Here is a 12,167-nt window from a genome sequence, read left to right on the forward strand (position 1 = left end):
GGGCGGGGACGGGCGGGACGTGCCGCGCCGCCGGACCGCCCCCGCGGGGCATTTAAACCCTGGGCGGCCGCCCCCGCCCCGCGCCTTGGCCGGGCATTCCCGGCGTGTCGGGGGAGCCGCGGGCGGCTTTGTCAGCCGTTGTATCTGCAATTCTTGGGATATGCGATTAAAGCTTAAGGCTCCCCCCGCCCCCACGTGTGAGCAGGAGAGGTTGGCTTTATTTAAATAAAGTAGAAGACGGTGCCGCTTCCTACCGGGAATGTCTCTTCCCCTCCGCCCCGGGAGGGAGCTCCCGGAGCCCTGCTGCCGGAACGGGCCGAGCCCCGCCCGGCGCCCGGGCTGCGCTGAGCGCTTCCTGCGGGAATCCTGCCGGGGGAAACGGCTTCTTCTCCTCCCCACCCGAATGTGGAAGCACCAGCCAGCACCCGCGGCGGATTGCTTTTGTGCAGTCTCCATCCCCGCTCCGTGATGGATGGCACCCGTACCACGTTACGGGAGAGCTATTTCTTTGCCACCCGCACTCCGTTTCAAAGCAAAAATCTAAAATATTGCTTCGTTCCTAGTTTATTTAAGATTTACTAGCCATTCTGCAGTGTCCAGAAAGAAATCAGCGTTATTTTACCCCCACTGCTAGAATCCTTCTCCATAGGATCACCCGCCGTCAAAATACTGGCAGCTCCGTCCGGGAGCGGCACCTACTTTTACAGGGGCAGAGATGATTCTTTTGAAATTCTATTTCTTTTTTTTTTCTCCAAAGCGATGAGATCCCCGCATATGCCGATAATTCTGACAGATGGATATCGTAAGGAGGTTGTTGGCAGAAATCAGTATTTTTACTTTTATCCTTTTGTGTTTTGTCTGTTTACTGGTCTTGGTCCATGCCCTCTATAGTAATTACAGTCTCGTCATTTGCTTACTGTGGACTCCTATGACCCCTTTATTTTTCCTCTTAGCAGTGCGAATCACATATTTTCTTTATATGGTTTACATTTGTCCTTGTTCAACAAGTGCCTTAGATAAGAAAATGCCTACAAGGAATGTGTCATTTTATGGAGGTACATGGAGTAACTATTCTGACCTGGAAGCCACCTAGGTCAGCATCTCTCTCTCTCTCTTCATCCTGTCAAATTAACAAATTTTATGCCCTTTTAGTTCTTAGCTTCCTGTAGTGTTGTAGTGAAAGCTGACAAGAGCTAAACCAATTTTCTCCCTTCCCAACAACCCCAATGTCCAATTAAAAAAAAATTAAAAAAAATAAAAAGATGAATCCTTTCTCACAATCTCCAATTCTTGTAGTTACAGCACTCAGTAACAACCTGAACCTTGCTAGAGCCACAGAGAAATTTTCAGTGAGACCAGTCATTTTCTCGACTTTGCTCCAGAGCTAGGTTGTTTTATTTAGTTTGGTTTGTTTATTAACTTGTATGTATTTGCTTATTCAGCTTTAGGTCAGATGATAAGAGCTTGACAAGTCAGTCTCTGACTCTCACTCAAAACCAAGTACTCTTATTGTAGATATCTCTGGTTTTTGAGGCCCAGTGGCATGAGTGTCTCCAGGAAGTCCAGGACAGAGGCTTCATCAGCCTCTTGAAAGGATGTATGAATTAAGACTGCTCTAAAAATAACCTGAAAATTAACACAATGGTTCTGACCTTTTTACCTTAAGTAACAGCTGGTTCTAGATTGCTTTGCTTTAGCTGTCTTCTGTACAGGACAGTATTTTTTGCTTGAATAGCGTTCAGTGCACAGACATCTCAACCTCAATAAAATCAGTAGTGCATATAGCATTAAACAAGAGGACAAAGCACAATACGTAAGATAGGAGGTATAAAATTAATAAACTCATTCTTCCTGGGTTAGCTGTGAGGTTGAGCTCCCACTTCTATACATACAGCTCCCACAGACACTTATTTTGTGGGGGAATTTTGTGGGAGCAGTGATATCTTCTCCTAAGACAACTGATCTTCTGGGCACAGAAGTCATCCTAATGAGACCACTCAGATTTTTGCCAAGCAGGGCCAGCAGACCCAGCTTGCCTGGGCTCTGGTAAACCATATTATATGTCCCTGGGCCTGGATTTTCTTGCCTAAACCCCTCCATCTAATTTCTTTCAGTCTTTCCCTCCAAGCTGATCTAGCTTTGGATACTGCACGCTGCCTTTGGATGACTCTTTTTCATTCTCATGGGGTTTTTTCCCCCTCCATCCTGGCTCTCATCCCAAGGAAACAGTAGCTTTTAAGAAATTTTACCAGAATCTAGGCTTTTTGGCTGTCTTTTCACCATCCAAACCCACCTTGTACTGATCGCCAGTGCCTCCCTAAAAAGGCTGCCCTGCTTTCAATACTTCTGCTCTACTTACAACATTGAGTGCTTAAATTTTACAGAAGTCTCAGTAGGTCCACGAAGGTGCTGTGGAGCTTCTTGCAAGAGCAAGAGAAAAACAAAGATGAGGCCTAAAAGCATCACAAAGTGCTGCACATACTCATTAATCAGCCAAATGCCATGGAAAAACATTTGTACAGTAGTGTCTAACAGGATTGTGCCATGAGGCACATCTGGGATGATCAGAGATAACTGGGTGGGATTATAAGCATTTTTTCCTTTCACCAACAAAAAGTGTTAAAGTTCCACAAGGGACCTGGATAGGATGGATGTCCTCTATTCAAATCATGTTAACAATAACCCCAGGGAGATAAGGTTTGTCCCTGGCACAGCAGAGCACAAAGCAGTGTCAGAACTTCTTACATACTCCTCCACGGAACAGGGATAAGGTAGGACTGAGAATTTCAGGCTGGGAGAAGCACAAAAAACTTACTGGGATAGACCAGATCTGCCTGGGACCTTTTACTTTGATCTGCTCTTCCCGTGGCAGCAGCTTTGTCCCTTCACCAGCTTGACTGCCACTGGTACAACAAAGCCAGGGAAGGTTTTCGCTTGGCAGAGTTCTTCTTCCTTAAGTACTTGTATCTCTAGTTGCTATGAATATTTCTCTCAATGTCAATTTGGTTCAGGTTTCCCTCTCAGTAACTTCTCAGTGAGTCTTTGTTCCTCAGAACCTGTTAGTTTAAACTGGGTCAAATGCTAACAAGCGTGTCAGCTCTCCCTGCCCTTAGGATCTGCCATAAAAGATCAGACCATCAAGCTCTTTGTCCTACTTCTGCAAGAAGCCAATGCCCAATGCTTCAGAGGGGTGGAAAAACCTGCTTTTTAAAGGTTACATCCCTTCTCCTTGCTGTGACACTGCTGCTTCACTTTCTATTTTCTTCATCGTTCTTCCATGAATTGGAAATCATGCTGCTGTGATAGATTGCTCACTCCTCCATACAGCTCTACAGTTCCCTCTCTAAGATCTTTCACAAGCTGCCAAGCCATATTGATTTTCCATTGAAAGCCTCTCCTGTCCTGCTCTAGTATCTATGGGGTCATGAGATCCTGTAGGGTGGGAGGAAGGAAAACCACTAAGATGCAATACGAACGTTTGTAATGCTCAGAACATTTCAACTCTTGGCTGACTTTCAGTTGAGTAGTGTTGTCAGCTCCTTCACAAGGAGCTGGATGTGAATAGTCACCTGAAAGAAATGGGATAAGGATGGCTTAATGAAGGACTGTAGGACTGAAATCCAAGTCATTCTGGCACAAAGTGCAGAAGCGTCTATAGCAGAAGTTGGAAAAACAACAACAGCAGATTTTATAGAGAGGTTCATAAAGAATGCAATTTTCATTCTCTGAGCTTATGCAAGAAGACTGCTTAGAGCATGGGAAAAGTGTTGGCTGCCTTAAGGGTCTAAACCCAAATAAACCAGCTCACTAACCATAAGGCACAAAGCAAAGAACACTTCCTCCAGCCCAATCCATCGTTGCTTAGAAAGCAGATACTGCAGGCACATATTCTAATATCTAATCAAATTATAATACCGTTAAAGCAAGTAGCTCACCTTCTATACCTGCCTTGTATCTATAAAGATTAAACTTGAATAAAAGCACATGGCTTTCCTCTGTCACATTGTGTAATTATTATTCATACAGCAGACTTACAGATAAAGTAAAAGATTATTACATTCTAGCATCTCTGCCATAGGACCTCTGAAGCTTCTGTGATTTAAAATTTGAAGGTTTTAAATCTCTAATTCCCTATTGTAGCCCATTGCATTTTATTAATTTTATGTACATTTATCATACACATGCCCTTGCATTGCAAACACATATAGATGCATTCCAGTCTTATCTGCTTTCTGAGAGGATCCTTGAGGGAGAGGTTTCATGAGGCAACTGAAATTATGCAATAGTTTATTGCACTTTCTTTCCCCCCTCCTTCTTGGGACTGGCTCTATGTTCCCACTGCATCCTTCACAAACAAATCTGTAGCCTTGTCTGCCTCTCCTGAGTCCATCCAGTTCACCATCAGCAAACAGATCCCAAAACATAGGCAGCGATGGAACTATGTTGTCTGTTTTCATTCACATCATCATCATGCTGCAAGCCAGGCTTCTCAGCATGCAGCTCATCCCTCTGCTGAGGAGGCACCTCTGCTTTAGGGCTGGCCTCCTCTCTGGCCTTTCAAACCTCCCCCCAGCCTGAATCTGCCCCCTCAAGGGTTTAGTCTTGGAGGGGGGAAGTGACAGCAACCCCCCCCCCCCGGCAGATAGGGCACACAGACTTCAGACTTCGAACACCGCCTCAGAAACAGCTCCTAGGCAAGTCCTGCCGTTGCCATGCCTGGTTTCTGGAGGTTTGTGTCCTTCACCACCCTGCTCTTTCCTCTCCCTGTGTTCAGTGGCACGGTATGGCAAAAATCTGTGGCAACTCCTGCCATTTTCCTCCACTTCTGCCTGTGATTCTATACTGAGCTTGCGAGATGCACTTCCTCCTGCCAAGCCACCCATAAGGTGAGGGCTTGCTCCAGTCCCTCACTCCATGAAGTCAGGAGAGGGATCATATGTAACCACCACCTTTTGTGAGGTTCAGTGCCAAGACCCTGGGGTCAAAGATCGTATTTTGCTCAGAGTAAAGGTACATTTTCTGCTCTTTGGATGTAGAAGACACACAGACTGTTCCCACTGCTACTGAGATAAAACCTAATCAGCATAGTACTGCTTTGATAAATCACTAGCATGTCATGCACTAATGGAGGTGTTGTGCTGGGATCATCAAGCTAAAGCACCCACACAGAGACTTCCATCTATCTCTGACAGCATCACTCACTCGCTGCATTACCTTGGCCAAATTGCTTGTAACCTGGCTCGCAGAAGAACCAGACACCCTTTTGCAAATCAGGTCAGTGCTCTCCCTGTGTTTCAACTGCCCTCAGGAAAAGAAAGCAAACACTGCCTTGAACATCTGCCAGGCACAAAGCTCTATTGTTCCCCAGGCCAGCCCCGATGGCATTGCACCATGAGGCAGATGCATCTCTACATGGGCAGCAGCCCCGACGCTGAGTTCCTCCAGCTCATGCGTCCCAACATCATCGTCTGCTGACAGATGCCTTTCACACCAGGCCTGAGATGAGGCGGGCATTCAGTGAGGACAGCAAACCTTTGTTCTTCATTTCAAATTAATTTCTGCTCTCTGCTGAAGGTGTTTGTTTCCCTGCCTCTAAACTCCAATTCCTCTGTTTTCAGTGTGCCAGGACCCCAGTAACTTACAAACTGTCTGCTTGGGAAAGACCTGAGAAGATAGGAGAGTCTTGCAACATAATACACCTGCTCACGTAAAGCATGAGGAAAAGGCTGTAGGCTTCTTTTTAAAGCACTAGACCTTCAAAGGCACATATGGTGGCAAGGAGAAAAGCATGAGGGGATCCTGGCAAGCTGCTTGGACCACATGCCCACAGCAATATTGTCTGCAGTGGCAGGGGTTCAGGCACAGCTGTGACAGTGGTCTGTGCTCCCAGTTAGACGATCTCTGGCGCTGGGAAAGCTTCCAAAGAAGATGCATTCAAGCTGTCACATGTACCTGAGTAACAGCACTGTGTTTAAAGCCTAGTCACAAATATTGCCTGCCTTTATCTCAGTTACCAAAAATCAGGTAGTCCCATGTCTGCCAATACCAGTGGAAGTGTGAACCAACCCCACGGTTTCAAGTGCTCTGGACAAAGTCTGTCCCATGAACAGCAGGTAATCGATTTGTCAAAATGCCTTTGGCCTTATTACAAATGTAATTAGAGTCTGATTCCAACTTCCCTTTGAAGCCTCATTCTGTAAGAAGTGCCAGACACCCTGCATCTACATTACAATGCATCCTAGCACACTTGAAAGCCCAAGGGCATGCTAAAGAAATCCAAAGCCATCGAATCCATAGCCAATATACAACATGCAATCAAGGACGGATGAAAAGTATTTCCTGCAATGAATATGCATCGTGAATTGTTATGCCATTTAGCAAGGACTGCCTTTGCTCTGTACTCTGCGTTCACATCATTGCAGTGATGTTATGTTATGAATCTAGAAGGAGTTCACTAATCAAGGGTCTGTTTCAATTCCCTTACTAGTGCTTTTAGCAGAAATCTAAACCTTTACATCCACAGGTTCATCCACATATTTCTGCCACTTATTCCTCATTCCCAAGAACAGCACATCTCCTTGCAGTACTTGCTGCTTAGGAGAGTTACTGACAGCAGCTACACTGCAGCTTTTCTGTGCTGGCTGACTGTACTCATGCTTTACTGGAAATCAGCTCCCAGCTCACACAGAGGAGCTCAACCAGAAGGACAGAGATCAAAGGAGTTTGCTTCTCCTTGAGGATCGTATTTCTTAGTGACTTCCTTGCAAAGCAATAGTCACAACTTATTTAAGCCCCGGATCCATGCTGAGCAATTCCAGCCGTTCCCATCAAGCACATCCTTTGGGGGTGGGAGCATTTGACACTGTCTAATGTGGCAATGGGCTAGCTCAGTACCTCCCTCCGGGCTAAAATTCAGCTGTTACTGAGAAAACCCTGTAAAAAGTATTTTCCCAGCTAAATCAGAGCCATTGGCTTCCTGGTGCTCAACACTACCTGGCAGGGATGAAGGCAAGAGATCATCAGCAACCTTTGGTGCCAGGCACTGTCAGAGTGCCTGGCAGCTCCAACTCTGATGTCAGCCCATGGGTGACACTGAAGGGAGCCAGACTGGAAACACAACCTTGGGATGGCCAGGGGGAGGGGGATGGCTTGCTGGGAGTCCATGAATGGGCTGGGCAGAACTGTGGGGAGCTAGAGACCAGTCCTGCAGCGACATTGCTTGGGCAAGGACTGACAGCCCCAGAGGTGCTGAAATAGGATCCTGGGCTGTGGGCAGGGTGTGGGGAGAGTCAGGGCCAGTAGGACCCATTAGTGCCTTCAAGGCCCTGATACTCAGCACACACAGGTGAGATGTGCTGATTTCAGTGGCAGAAGTGCTACCTTCTTGTCTGGAAGACAACAGAGCCTGTATGCTTCATTATTCTTGGGCCATTTATTCAGATTGAGGATTAGTTCTCCAGCAGGTGCTCCTGTCCTGGCTCCCCCAGCACCAGTTCATGGTGCCACAGCTGCAGAGGGTCACAGTGACACTGCTGTCACAGTGACAGAGCTTTAGGGTCACAGTGACACTGCTGCTTCCACTCGATGCAGCTGCTTGCATTGAAGCTTGACACCTCAGCTGATAAAACCCAAGATGTGAGATCACACAGCACAAGGCTGGGGGTTCTCAGGCTCCCTTTCCTCTTAGGAGCCCTGGGAGATGTGACAAGGAGATATCCAAGCAGCTCCCCGTGCAACCTGCCCAGCCTTGCAGGTAACAGGTCCAGCTGGAAGCAAGCCTGCTCCCAACAAGCCATTTGGGTGTCACTGCACCATGTCCTCTGCTGCAGGGAAAGAAATTGCAGTGTACTGCCAACACACTGAACTTGGAGAAGCTTGAAATACACAAAGACATTATATACAGACTATGTCAGCTTGAGTTGTTTTGCAAACCAACCCTATAGAATTGTTTAGATTGGAAAAGACCGTTGAAATCCTCAAGCCCAATGATTAATCTATTCACAAGTATGTTTGAAATCTATTGATGTAAAAGTGACAGAGTTGCCTGTATTCTGAAGGACATGTATGCCAAACACCCCATTTTAGAGGATATGCTGCACAAGCATGGATGGGAAAGCCAGTGGAGCTAATGCTTTGTAGGATACCAATGAAAATTGAGAGGAGTTTCAAAGACTAAATTTTTTCAGCCCCTTATGAGCTTTCCACGCCTCCATTGCATTAACAGTAGCTATTGTGTCCTTGGTCACATCCAACTTCAGTTTCACCCTGTTCATCGTGTGAGGGAGCTGGCTGGTGTTCCAGGGGAGCTTCTTGTCCATTCCTTTCCTTGCAGTGGTATGACTTATTTTCCATATCCTCTGGATATTAATGCAAAATAATGAATAGCACAGGTCCCGACATAGCATGACCCAGACTCACAACTAAGTTGCTTGAGGACCCTGACACCCTCCCAAAATACAATAGCAAACATCAGCCAAAAGAGGAAGCCTATTGTGTCAGGTCCTCTGCAAAGAGCTTCCTCTAGATGCACTAGAGAGTAAGCACCACCTGTCTATTTGTCTGTTTCAGATCTCCATTGTTTTCTCTGTCTCCAGGTCCAACTTTTTGGCAGACTACCATGTGGAAGGTGAAAGGAAGAATTCTGCTGGTTCCAGGCTCTGAACACCAGTGGAAAACTAAAACCTTTGAATTGCAATATCAAACCAGTTGCTGTGAACTGATGCAGCTCCTTGAAAGCCTGATTTGCTTACCTTATCCCTTGGCACCAGTGGCTGTGTAGTGGTTAACATGATCCTTAAAATCAGATGACCAAAGGTACCATGGTTTCAGAATTTGTTTCTGGAACAAGCTGGATCAATTACTCTACCTGGAGAAAAGAGAAGAAAGTAGTCAGAAGAAGAATTAGAGGTTTAAACACAATAGTGAATCCAGCCTACTCAGCAGGAAAGACAGCCAAGCATAGGAAGCATCCCTTGCATTAGGGCCCCAGCTGGTGGTCATGATCTCATTCTCCAGACTAAGTGTTGCCTTAGCTCTGGTCTTTGACACTGTTTCTGCCCATCTGGGAAGAGCTAAGGACTAATAAATACACTGAAATAATGAGATTTGCATATCGCCCTTCGTACATCACACACGGAGGGAATGTGGGACAAAGCCACAGGGAAGGCAGATGGGATGGGTTTTACTGTCCCAGGAAGTCAGGAGGGGTGAGGTCATGAAGAATGTCTTTGTATCATTCAGCAAAACTTATCTACCTGTTGCCTGGAGACCTAATAGAGACACTCCATGGTGCCTAAGCAGCCTTTTTCCCCAGCTGCCCATATACACGCAGCTTCTATCATCCTTCAGGGCTTTGCAGGAACTCACACAAAAACCACCAAAAACAATGATAAGAACCCCAAACAAATGAATGCTCTGATGCCAGGCATGACCATTACTCAGCTGATAAAATATTGCTGGGACCTGAAATTCAGGAGCCCAAGGGTCATTGCTGAAGAGATATATAACAGCCAAAGTCCCACTAACTCAAGGAGATTTCAACTGTTCAAAAACAGGGCTTGAAAATATGAACCCTCTAGTTTTAAGAGAAAAAAAAATATCCAAAAATACACTAAAGAGAAGCACAAGCCACCTAACTCTGTGCATCTTTCCAATCTTCATTCATGCTATAAAAATACTCTCATGTCTGACTGCTCATGAATAAATCCAGCCAGCTAAGGCCAAGAATACTTTAATCACACACATGAACAAAAGACAAAATCAAGAATGAGCTCAGAGATAATAGTTTTCAACTTCTCACTCTTAGCATCAAAGCTCTCACAGAGGAGAGATTTTCTATGCCAGAAAACCTGAATCTACAGCAGCACAAGGATCAGATTAATACAGTTTCTCCTCACTTCATCACCCCACCTCCACTCTGAAAAATAGCTGCACCTTACAAATTCCCCTTCTTGCCTCCACTACTAGAAGGTGCTTGATGTCTTCATCTCTGCTAGCTGCTGCTACTTCCTGCTCCTAACCTAATGCAGCTGGCAAGGGGGAAGGTCATGCTATGAAAAGCACATATAGTGCTTTCAAGACACATCACAGGTAATATGGGATTGTTGTTATGTTAAGATGTCTATTCTTCAATTGCAAAAGATGTACTATTATTCTAAAATTGGATTGTAGCTGAAGGCATGACAGAATAACTGAATTGCCTCTCCCTTTCCTAGCCACAGCTCTCAGCTTCAGTTTTACCTTAGCTACTTGCACCAGCTACACTCTGATAATGACTTGCTTCCACAGCCTCTGGGCAACCACAAATTGTTCCTGATGTACAAAAATCCTGACTGTTCACACTGAGTTGCTGGAATGCTTTTTACAAATCAACAGCATCCTGAATCCATCCATTTTCTCCTTGGTGAATTTCCACCAAGGTGTTTTCGCCACAGCAAACTGGAGCAGCTGGCCTTGTCACCTGTACTGGCTGGAAGAGGAAGAGCGACCTGGGGAGATCACCTGGCTGCTGAACCACTGGCCTGCCTCTCTTTGAGTTTAACCTTTGTATCTCTGAAGATTCCCGAGTTGTGGGCTTGCTAATGTGAACTTAGTTCCTCTCTGCCTTGCCCTCCTCTCTGTCCTTGGGCAGCTCCATTTCTTTGTTATTAATTGGCTGGAACAAGACTTCCCCAGACACTTGGGCGGTTGTATCGTCAGCCAGTAATCCCCTAATTCCCTTGGACACGCGGGAGTCCCTTGTGTGCTACTCTACAACTGCATTTTGCAAGTGTTGCACTCCTCCATGATACACCAAATTGATGCTCTGTGGTGATCAAAGACGTCCCTGTCCTCAGAGCAAATTCCAGCACACTTCTGGTAGTTTGCATAGGACACCAGAAACTGTAGCAGAAGTCCTTAAGATGTCACCATCTAAAGCAAAAAGCCTTTGGAAATTAAACTCTTTTTCTCACAGATGACAGATTTTGCTACTTTGCTGAAATAATCAGCACAAAGTTTGTCCTGAAAGGCTAAGTGGTTCACCTAGACTTTCACAAGAGGTATGGCAGCTATCACTGGTATCGGGGCTTTCTTATGTCATGCTAGGAATCTGTACAATCACAACTAATTATTTGTAGTTAAATGAGAAAAATTTCTGGTTTTAACGTCCCTGACACTATTACTGGGAAGCAAAGACTTTACCCCTCCTTTTTCACCTAAGAAATCTCTCAGCTGGTAGCAGCCAGACAACTTCTTTGAGAGGTTGGAATTAGATGATCTTTAAGGTCCCTTCCAACAAAAGCCACTCTGTGATTTTATGATTCTATCCTTTTTAACTGCCTTTTAAAGTAGGATGTTAGTCTGTATTAGACAGCAGTGACTTCACTGAGGTTCACATAGCTACTGAGTAAAATCATATATCAGATGTTCAGAAAAACTAGATCTGAGAAGATACTTGTTACAATATCAATCAAAGAGGCTGGAGATCCAACTGTAAAAGCTTCCCTGAGAACCATGTCAGGCATAAAATAAAATGCGCAAGGTAGAGCTGTATCATCACCTGTCAGAATCCCGGTACCACATCTTACGTGGCATCCTGAGCTGATGTTGATAATGTTTTCCCTGTTACATTATTGAGTTCTTTATTCCTATAATGGTGGTGAGTATCTAGAGGGCACAACCCCCCATGTTTTATTCACAATTCATATTTCATTAAAAATTGTGTGTTTTATTCACAATTTTGGCTGTTACGAGTGTTTCCAGAGTCTCCCTTCTTGGAGAGGACCAGCAAGAGCTGCTGAAAGACCTTTGAAACTTCACAGTTCCCCTAAGGGCTCCAAGAAATTATGTCCTTCCTTGAGCTTAAACCACGAAGATCCACCTTTATACAATTCGAGGGATCATTTCTAAAAAGACTGAGTGCGGGTTCTGCTTCAGAAGAGTAAAAGGCATGCAAGTATTCCTGTAGCTTAACATGTCTGTGGATTTCAGGCTCCTTCACGTGGCAGAAGGACACCAGCTTCTGTCTGGGTCCTGGTCACTCTGCAGCCCAGCATGGCTCGGGAGACTGCAGATCATCCGCATTTAAAGAGGAGATCCTGGTTTACAACGAGCTTTCCCACCCTGGAGAGTTCATTCTAATTGTAACAAGCTTGCAGATCACTAGATGGCCTCGTAACCTCAGAGAT

General features: G+C 45.3%; 1 long non-coding RNA gene across 3 annotated transcripts; it reads right to left on the reverse strand.

Moving 5' to 3' along the window:
* Positions 1–368: 368 nt before the first annotated feature.
* Positions 369–10,065, reverse strand: LOC138104733 (uncharacterized). 3 transcript variants are annotated; one of them, XR_011148241.1, is made up of 3 exons: positions 9,910–10,065; positions 8,751–8,866; positions 369–3,569 (listed from the first exon to the last, which is right to left on the reverse strand). It is a non-coding gene; the product is annotated as an uncharacterized lncRNA (long non-coding RNA). The 3 variants fall into 3 exon arrangements; XR_011148242.1 differs by having other exon boundaries at positions 9,934–10,062; XR_011148243.1 differs by lacking the exon at positions 9,910–10,065 and adding an exon at positions 9,255–9,626.
* Between the last annotated feature and the right edge of the window lie 2,102 nt (positions 10,066–12,167).

The sequence above is a fragment of the Aphelocoma coerulescens genome, chromosome 1A, assembly GCF_041296385.1.
Source record: "Aphelocoma coerulescens isolate FSJ_1873_10779 chromosome 1A, UR_Acoe_1.0, whole genome shotgun sequence".
Classification (NCBI taxonomy): domain Eukaryota; kingdom Metazoa; phylum Chordata; class Aves; order Passeriformes; family Corvidae; genus Aphelocoma; species Aphelocoma coerulescens.